The 10,569-nt window shown below is 41.4% G+C and overlaps 1 pseudogene; it reads right to left on the reverse strand.

Annotated features, from left to right (window-relative positions):
• Positions 1-7,550: 7,550 nt before the first annotated feature.
• LOC136144178 (glyceraldehyde-3-phosphate dehydrogenase pseudogene) lies at positions 7,551-8,553 on the reverse strand (annotated as a pseudogene).
• Between the last annotated feature and the right edge of the window lie 2,016 nt (positions 8,554-10,569).

Consider the following 10,569-nt stretch of genomic DNA (forward strand, 5'->3'; position numbering starts at 1 on the left):
AATATTTTCTATAGAAACACCAAGGAGATAATTTAGTCTCTTTCTCCTACAGGATTGATTTTTTAAAAATAAATTTGTTATTATTTATACTTTAGAAAAGTTGCTTTTTCAGTTACACGACCTGGTATTGATAATATTGTTTAAATGTTTAGGTTGGTATCAAGTTTGGAAACTACCAAATTTCTGTCACATATGAACTGCAGAGGTAGAGGGCATTTCATGTGTTCTTGTGTAGTGATTCATTTAGCTGGAGACACTAAGTGATGAGTTATCAATGTGGTCACGTTATTACTCTTGAGTGTACTGACATAGTAGGCAGTAGGAGTGTTAACACCAGGACAGCTAGCAATGGCTTAACTGTACACAGAAGTGATCATAAGCCATAACACCATACCCCCAACTTTCCCAACCCCTAGAGTGTTACTTCCACTTGGGATGGGAAGTGGGGAAGGGCAGGTGGTGTGAGCTTGACAGGAAATGTTGGAATAAGAAAGGAGAGTCAACTGGAATTGAAATGTCTTGATTTTGCAAATTTTAGAAATGCTATGAATATAGTACAGCATTTCAGTCACGTCCACATGTCATTCAATGACTGCTAGCTGTCCTTGTAAAGAACATCTAGTAAAGGAACTGGCCTTCTGTGTCAGTTCACCCAGAGTAAGAGCATCATGACATCCATGATATATCCTTTATGTAACCCCAATAAAACGAGTCACCACACAAGAAAACTTGACATGCCTCTAATGGCTTGCTAAGGCCTCTCACAAAGTCAGGTAAAGCCTGAAGTTAAGCTCTATTAGTGACACAGGAAATCCTTCTCTGGTAAACTATTATCCGAGTGGAGTCTAACAAATCACTAGGCAATCACCAAGTAAAACCAATCAGAAAGTCACACCTCTTGATTGCTCTGCAATCACTCTGCCTATGACAGCCTTTAAATAAGGGAGGGTGAATAACTTGCACTTCTGTATACGTCTCATAAAATATTCTTTATTTGATGGGGATTTTTGTTATTTTTTAAGTGATAAGATTGCTACTTTAGCGAAGTAAATGCTTGGCTTTTCATTTTTTAATTTCTTCTTTTCTTTTTCTTTCTAAAAATTTGATTTTCTCTATTATAGATTCAAAGGCAAACAAATGGTAAAAAGTATGTCACAGTAATATATGGAAGCAATCAGGAAAGCACAAAGCTTAACAAACTAATTGAACCGTAGGGTAGAGAAAGCTCTGTTACACACCCAGAAGGTTACTGCTGAAGGAAGTTAATACTTCTTCAACAATTGTACTAAGAACATTAAAAATACTTTTGCCCAGGAAGGGTATCAACATTTTAATCTACCTTACACTGATAAAAAGAAAAACACACAGCAGGGAGGAGGCAGGGGCCGGTTTTCAGAGAGCCACAGAATGTAGAAACAAAATGTCCTTTGTTTGAAGAATATTGCACCTGCATTAAATTTACTGCTGACATCTCTTCATAGAAATTTGATTTTCCTCCCATTCCCCCACCTCTGATTGTTTTCAACACTGAGGTATGTGAAGCATGCCAGTTCTCCTCCTTGTCTTTGCAACACTTCTGTCTTCAGCTGTGAAAGAGAACAGGGCTTCCTCACCCCCTGGCCATCAGCACGTCATTTCAGCAATGCACCTGCACCTGTAACACGACACTGCACCATGCAGAGCTTCATACTTCTGTGACAGACACAAGAGATCAATTTCCTGCTGATTGGGCCTCCAAGTTGGGGCCCTGTTCTGACAAGGAAGGGCTCTTTCAAATAATCCTGACTACTAAGGGTGGCTCAGATAAAGATGAAAACTTTTAGAAGAGTTGTGATATCAAGATCATACAGAAGCAACTATGGCCAAAGGCACTGTGATTGTGGGGTATATTTTAAGGGGAGGGTGTCCATAACCTCAATGTCCATACCTTGAGTTGACTGACATTTTAAGGTTTCTGAACATTCCATATAGTTGGAAATAATGTAAGAGTAATGGATAACACATAGTATAGATATTGTTCAGAAATTATTTTAGCTGTGAAGCCATCATATATTATAGATTAATTCAACTTTGTTTCTCTCTCTCTCTCTCTCTTGTGTTTTTTTGGCTTTGTTGGGTCTCAGTTGCTGCACGTGGGTTTAGTTACCCTGAGGCATGTGGGATCTTAGTTCCCCCACCTGGGATCAAACCCACGTCCCCTAAATTGGAAGGAAGGTTCTTAACCACTGGACCACCAGGGAAATCCCTTATCTTTGTTTCTTACATTTTGACACTTGTAGCTGTCTATCAGCCACAGTAAAGGCAGACTTTCTCCACTTCTGCACCTTGCATCCACCTCTACTATTGCATCTGTAATTCCTCCTGTCAGTCATTTACTTAACCATCATTCCCTTGCTATCTGTATCTAGGACAGAACCAGGCTGTGTTCCCTGATTCCCAGTGCTCACGCCTGCATTTCCTTATTGGCAAATCCCTATTAAATGTTTGGTTTTTTAGTTAATGGATTGTCAGTGAGGTTCAGCATGTCCTAAGAAATCCTGAAGATACATTGATACTTCTTACTGAAATTGTGTCAGTGTGGTCTTGACTTAGAGCTCTGATATTTATCTTTCTTTAATCTATTTTTTAAAATTCTTTGGCAGATTCTTTTTTTTTGTATTTTTTTTAATTTGACTGCACTGCCTATTCGTTGCAGCACATGAGATCTTTAATCTTTGTTGTGGCACACAGGAACACTAGTTGCAACGGGCCAGCTCAGTTGCAGCATGTGGGACCTGGTTCCCTGACCAGGAATCAAACTTGGGCCCCCTGCATTAGGAACACAGTGTCTTAGCCACTGAAACACCAGAGAAGTCCTAATCTACTTGTTTAAATTGAAGTGTGGTTGATTTACAATGTTTTGTTAGTTTCAGAGTTATAACAAAGTGGTTCATACACACAAACACACACACACACACACATATTCTTTTTCAGATTCTTTTCCCTTACAGATTATCATAAAATACTGAACATAGTTCCTTCTTCTATACTGTAAGTCCTTGTTGGTTACCTATTTTATATGTAGTAGTGTGTATCTAAATCCTAGACTCCTAATTTATCCCTCCCCATCCCCTTCTTCTTTGCTATCCACAAGTTTTTTCTCTGTGTCTGTGACTATATTTCTGTTTTGTAAATACGTTCATTTGTATAATTTTTTTAGATTCCACATATAAGCAATGTCATATGATATTTGTCTTTCTCTGTCTGACTTATTTCACTTGGTATGATAATCCCTAGGTCCCTTCCGGTCACTGCAAATGGCACTATTTTGTTCCTTTGTTTATGGCTAAACAGTATGCAGCCATAAGAAATAGTGTGTATATTGCTGTGTGTATATATCTATATTATATGCATGCTAATTTGCTTCAGTTCTGTCCAGCTCTTTGTGATCCTATGGACTGTAGCCAGCCAGGCTCCCCTGTCCATGGAGATTCTCCAGGCAAGAACACTGGAGTATGTTGCCATCCCCTCCTCCCAAGGATCTTCCTGACGCAGGGATCAAACCTGTGTCTCTTACGTCTCCTGCATTGGCAGACAGGTTCTTTACGACTAGCACCACCTAGGAAGTCTATATATATATATATATATATATATATATAGAGAGAGAGAGAGAGAGAGAGAGAGAGAGAGAGAGACTTTTTTTTAATATACATAGACTTTTAAAAATAATTATATATTTATATATAATATAAATAAATATTTTTATATCTTCTTTATATATGTGTGTATATATATATCTTCTTTATCCATTCATCTGTCAATGGACATTTTGCTTGTTTCCAAGTTTTGGCTATTATAAATAGTGCTGCCATGAACACTGGGGTACATGCACCTTCTTGAATCATAGTTCAGAAATCTAGCTTGCATTGAATAAAAAGAGAAGAAAGTGGAGGAGGAGAGAAAGCAGCAGAGGAAGATGAATTGTGTCGTTTTATAGCAAGAAGGCCTAGGTTCCAAAGATAGCTTTAACATCTACAACTGGAATGACTTTGAGAACTGACATAATATCTAAGCATCACTCTCCTTGCTGTAAAATGGGGATTCTAATAGCATCTGGGGGATTACATGAGAACATTACTGTACAATGCTCAGAAGTGCTTGTTCTGGGGGGGAGGGGGGAATCAGAGAGAATTAGCAGTTGGTATTAGCAGAGTAAGAAAAAAACTTTGGCTTCAGCTTATCAAATATGTTATCTTTATATGATTCTTTTCTAAAGTTCCAAAAAAGTTGAGGCACAATTAAGAAGCCTAAAGTTAAAAGATGTGCCTCAGGCCACCTGCTCTTCCTATCCACTCAATAATCACCAGGCAGGGTCTGGCTCCTCTCTATTATTTGCTTTATGAAGGTGAAGTCGCTCAGTCGTGTCTGACTGTTTGTGACCCCAAGGACTGTAGCCTACCAGGCTCTTCCATCCATGGGATTTTCCAGGCAAGAGTACTGGAGTGGGTTGCCATTTCCTTCTCCATATTTGCTTTATAAATACCTGCAAACCCCTCTCTGTCACTGCAAATATCCTCCAGGTTAATTTATTTTGGGCAAAGGACAGAATTTAAATGAAAGCCTTTTACATGTCATGGATATCAGAACAGAAGAACAAAAATCAGTGAAAACTAGTGAAGTTCAAATAAGAACTGTTGCTTATTTTCTAATATCATACCAATGTTAATATCCTATTCTTGACAATTATACTATGACTGTGTATGATCTTTACATAAGGGGAAGTGAAATGAAAGTATAAGGGAACACTTGTATTATGTTTGCAACTTTCCTGTTAATTCTAAAAAATTTTTTTTCTCAGAACAAAAAATTTTTTGTTTTGTTTAGCTGAGGGATAATCTGCATTAGTCATAGCGGAGGTTGCAGTAAGTTTTTTATTGGTTCCCAAATCACTTGCTACGGACATATGGACACACCTGGACTGACTCCAAGGCCTCATGGGAACAGCATCTTCCAAGTATGGAGAATTGTAGAGCATTGATGGAGTCTACATGATATATTTTTCCCCTGAGGAAAAGATGATTATGATGCTAAAACCTAGGACCTGAGGTAATGCTACTGACCAGGAAAAGCAAAATAAACATCATTCAAAACCTTCTGATAAGAAATCCCCCTTATCAACTATCATCAGTTTGAAGCAGCTATTTCACTCCATAGACGTAGTTAAGCTTTCATACACACAAGTCGGGGAATTCCTTCCTCATTGATGTGATATTTTATAAATGAAATGTTTTTAACTATGTAGATTCCAGTGATGGTGACTATAATAGAGACAAACAACGATGTGTGTAGGTAAACAACTCGAAGAAATGACTACAGAGTGTTTATTCATAAATCCATTATGGACTGAGTGAGCTTCTGCATAGGAATCTGAATCCCAGATGCTAGAATATAGTGAGATCAGATCTGTACCATGGTGACGTTGCTTTGGTGACAGGCTCAGTGTGGAATTAGAAGAAGAAGAGGCTGGAGATGGAGGTTTGAGGTCCTGCTGGGCTAGGGAAGATAGAGTAGGGCCTTACCTGGTGCCTTGTTGGGAAGGACAAAGGAGATGGCATGAAATTAAGAGATAAGATCCCTAGCAAGGAACAAAGATATACAATGACCTGTCTCAAATACGGCGTGCAATGAGGTAGCAAGGAAGAAAGAAAGAAAGAAAAAAGAGAAAAAGGAGTGAGGTGTGGATGTGATGAGGTTGTAGTAAGGGAGAAAGGAGGTAGGAAGAAAGGCAAGCTGATAGAAGAGGAAGAGAAATAAAGCACATAATTAAATTTTTAGGCAAAAACAAACAAACCTTGCCAACCAAGAATCCTCAGTTTTCCTAAATTTTCTACAGCTTTTATCTTAACCAACTTTGAACAACTTCTATATTACTCAAACAACCACCACCATAATCCTAGGTAATACTGATCTCAGGCATTATAGTATCAGACCTAATATAACTTAGATCCTACAGACTTCTACCACTTTGTTTTTCTGAGAAAGTTTCTAGGAAGCAGTTAAGTATCAGCAAACAGTGCCCTTCATTAGTTACAGGATGTTTTTAGGAACTCAGATATATTCAGGCACCAATAAATAAACAAAAGTGGCTGAGTTATGCTGATATGGGCTAAACTCATGTTACTCTCTTGCAGTAGTGAGTGGTTATGAAGCAAATTGCTAATGATAATAAGTTTGAGTTGATCGCATCTGTGTCCACAGTTACAATGCAGAAGACAGAAATGTATTCATTCTTTCAGGAAATATTTATTAAATATTTCAAGTAATGCTCTAGATTCTGGGGATATAATGGGGGAATAAGAAGGACAAAAAGAAATTGTTTTCACTGTTCAAAAGATTGTTTTCACTATCATAAATGTTAGGCAGAAAACAAAGCAGGGTAGATAGAACTTGACCCACCGAGAGAGAGAGGCAGGGGGAGAATTGCTACTTGATTTAGATGATGAATTCTCCCAGAAACTTCATTTGAGCTGAGGCTTGGAGGGGAAACAAAGGCAGCCATGAGAAGTTCTACAAGTATTACAGGAAAGAGCCAAATTTGACTCCATGTTGGATGTGTCTTTTTACTCTAACCTTTGCTTCCTGTTGCTTTTGCTCACAAAAAAAGATACTGTCTATATAATGGCCTGCCTGGAGAACCCTGCCTCTCTGCTTGAATGTTAAACCAAAGTATCTTTGTTCAGGGAACCATCCTGGCCCTCACCACCGCTGAATGACTGTAAGAGGGAATAAATTAACACATCCTTCCCAAAGGCTGGCCATTCCAGGCGATATTTGCAACGCTTGTGTCCTTTTTACTTTACTTCCTCATCTCCTCCCCTTCTCTGGTCTATAAAAGAAACTGGCATTCAGACCCCGATAAGATGGTTCTGGGGGGATACTAGTCTGCTATCTTCTCAGTCTGCTGGCTTTCTGAATAAAGTCGTATTCCTTGCCTCAACACTTCATCTCTGTTTATTGGTCCATTGTGCAGTGAGCAGAGTGAACTTGGACTCAGTAATGGAAGGAGTGGAGGGGAAATGCTCCAGGTGGAGGCATCCTGTGCTGGTTACAGCCACAAAATCTGGAGCCAAACTCTGTGGATTTGAATCATGTCTCTTCCAATTGTCAGCTGTTTGGTCTTAGACAAGTTCCTTAACTTTTCTTTGCCTCAGTTTCCTCGTCTATAAAATGGTGATCTAAGGGGACTGAATGTGCTAAATATGTGAGTAAAGTGCTATTTGTGTTTGTTAAATATATTCTTGTTGTTGTATTGTCATTGTCTTTGTTCAATTTCTACGCCATGTCCAACTCTTTTTCTTGAGGGGGGTGGGTATAGGGTACTTTTATTGATGGTACACGACAAGGCAGGGCTCCCTAAGCCCCTCCCCTTCCTCAGGGCCTTGGGGATGGAAATTGTGGAGGTCGGGAGATTCTCAGTGTGGTGGAGGATCGAGGTGGGGCAAGGACTCCCCAGCAACTGAGGAACTCTCTCTTCCTCTTGTGCTCCTACTGGGGCTGGGGGTCCGGGGGCCTTACTCCTTGGAGGCCATGTGGACCATGAGGTCCATCACCCTGTTGCTGTAGCCGAATTCATTGTCATACCAGGAAATGAGCTTGACAAAGTGGTCGCTGAGGGGCAATGCCAGCCCCAGCATCGAAGGTAGGCGAGTTGAGTGTCGCTGTTGAAGTCGCAGGAGACAACCTGGTCCTCAGTGTAGTCTAGAATGCCCTTGAGAGGGCCCTCTGACGCCTGCTTCACCACCTTCTTGATCTCATCATACTTGGCAGGTTTCTCCAGGTGGCAGGTCAGATCCACAACGACACGTTGGGGGTGGGCACGCAGAAGGCCATGCCAGTGATCTTCCCGTTGAGCTCAGGGATGACCTTGCCCATGGCCTTGGCAGCGCCAGTAGAAGCAGGAATGATGTTCTGGGCAGCTCCTCGGCCATCACGCCACAGCTTCCCGGAGAGGCCATCCACGGTCTTCTGGGTGGCAGTAATGGTGTGGATGGTGGTCATGAGTCCCTCCACGATGCCAAAGTGGTCATGAATGACCTTGGCCAGGGGGGCCAAGCAGTTGGTGGTACAGAAGGCATTGCTGACAATCTTCAGGATGTTGTTATACTTCTCGTGGTTCACGCCTGTCACAAACATGGGGGCATCGGCAGAAAGCACAGAGATGATGACTCTCTTGGTGCCACCCTTCAAGTGAGCCCCGGCCTTCTCCATGGTAGTGAAGACCCCAGTGGACTCCACCATGTACTCAGCACCAGCATCACCCCACTTGATGTTGGTGGGATCTCAATCCTGGAAGGTGGTGATGGCCTTTTCATTGATGACGAGCTTCCCGTTCTCTGCCTTGATTGTGCCGTGGAACTTGCCATGGGTGAAATCATACTGAAACATGTAGACCATGTAGTGAAGGTCAACGAAGAGGTCATTGATGGCGACAATGTCCACTTTTCTAGAATCAAAAGCAGCCCTGGTGACCAGCCGCCTGATGTGGCCAAATCCATTCACTCCAACCTTTACCATCTTGTCTCAGGGATGCAGCTGGCACAGCACGAAAGTCACAGCTATCTGTTGAATGGGCAGGAGCAGAGAGCCCGTGTCCAACTCTTTAAGACCCCATGAACTGCAGCACGCCAGGCTTCCCCGTCCTTCACTATCTCCTGGGGTTTGCTCAACCTCATGTCCATTGATTTGGTGATGCTGTCTAACCATCTCATCTTTAGCATACATACAAACATATATACATCCATACAGTCAGCTTCAGCCTGGGGTTGCACTTGGAAGCAAAGTAGTAAAGGAACCTTTTAAGAGTGTCATGGTTATGCTGAGTCTTGAGGTTTGGAACAGAAAGTCTCAAAGCAGAGGGAAAAGGAGATAGAAAAGCTGTTCATAAACAGCTTAGGATCTTGGGTAACTTAAGTAGTTTGGAAAGGATAGGGGCACAGGAGTGTTCCATGGCAATCTACTGGTTACCTGTCAGTATATGACGAACTCTCCCAGTACCAGGTGCCTAAAACAACACTTACTATTATATCTCATGATTGTGGGGCTTAATGGGCTCACCTAGGGGATCTGGTGCAATTGCACTAAAATGGTATTTGAGACTGGATTCATTCCCTGATAGCTCAGTTGGTAAAGAGTCTGCCTGCATTGCAGGAGACCCTGGTTCAATTCCTGGGTCAGGCAGATCCACTGGAGAAGGGATAGGCTACCCACCCCAGTATTCTTGGGCTTCCCCGTGGCTCAGCTGGTAAAGAATCTGCCTGCAGTGTGGGAGACCTGGGTTCAATCTCTGGGTTAGGAAGATCCTCTGGAGAAGGGAAAGGCTACCCACTCCAGTATTCTGACCTGGAGAATTCCATGGACTTTATAGTCCATGGGATGGCAAAGAGTCAGACACGACAGAGCGACTTTCACTTTCTTTCACTTTCTTGCCTGGAGGTCTGGTTCCTGGGCTGGAATGGCTGGACCAGCTAGAGTTCACTTAGGCATCTCCCTCTCCATATGGCCCTCCCATGTGGCTAACCTGGGCTCTCTCATAGGATGATGGTCTTAAGGTAGTCATACTTTTAATTTGGCACTTTCCCTTAGGGAGAGAGAGTTTCAAGAGACAGGAAGTGAAAGCTGCTAGTTTCCTAAAGCCTGTATTTGGAACCTGACACCATGAGATTTCCACCATACTTTTTTGGTTAAAGGAGCCACAAACCAGTCCAGATTCAGGGAAGTGGACATAGGCTCCAATTTTGATTGAAGAAAAGTCAAAGAAAGTGTGGTCATTTTAAATCTGCTTCAAGGGGCGATGAGAGGCAGAGCTCTAGATGTAGGGGTGGGGAGAATGCCTATACTCAGGAGGTCCTTGTATGACATTTGATCATGTTCAAAATTTTTCTGGTAGGTAATGTTAGAACCAGTTTATGCTTTAACTATAGAAATACTAGTGTCTAGACATTATAGATAAAATGGATTCCTTTCTTCTAAAGTTGCGGTGGGAACATAAGAACCATAAGGAAACATAAAGATTAAAGTATTAATCTTCAATTCTGAAAGATTATAATTTTCTTCCAGTACTGCTCCCCTGAAGAAAAATTTGCTAATGTCTACAGATGGGTCTCAAGAACAAGGAGATGCATGCAGTTGCAACCAGGATGTCTTGTGGATAAGAGGTGAGCTTGGAAAAGGTCTTTGCCTAGTACTGAGAATTTCTCACTTAGCTTTATTGCTTTGATTTACAGAGACTGTTTTGAAGTGGGAGAGTTAACCAGTTTTAGGAGGTGGGTGCTGTCTTTTTTTTATAGTGCAATAGTAACTTACCTTAAAGGAGCTGGTCTGATTCTGGAGTAATTCATGAGTAACTGGTTCTATGAAGAGTGTGGACAGAGTCCATTTTCTACACACACTTACATAAGCATTGATTAACATTTTCTACCCATTCCTCCATGTCTATTTTTAAAATGAGAGCTGAAGAATTTCAGAAGTTGCTCATGGAAGAAGCGTTTCATAAAGTTATGAAACTTAAAGCAATCTGACTTTCATCAACAA

The sequence above is a fragment of the Muntiacus reevesi genome, chromosome 11 (genome assembly GCF_963930625.1).
Source record: "Muntiacus reevesi chromosome 11, mMunRee1.1, whole genome shotgun sequence".
Classification (NCBI taxonomy): Eukaryota; Metazoa; Chordata; class Mammalia; order Artiodactyla; family Cervidae; genus Muntiacus; species Muntiacus reevesi.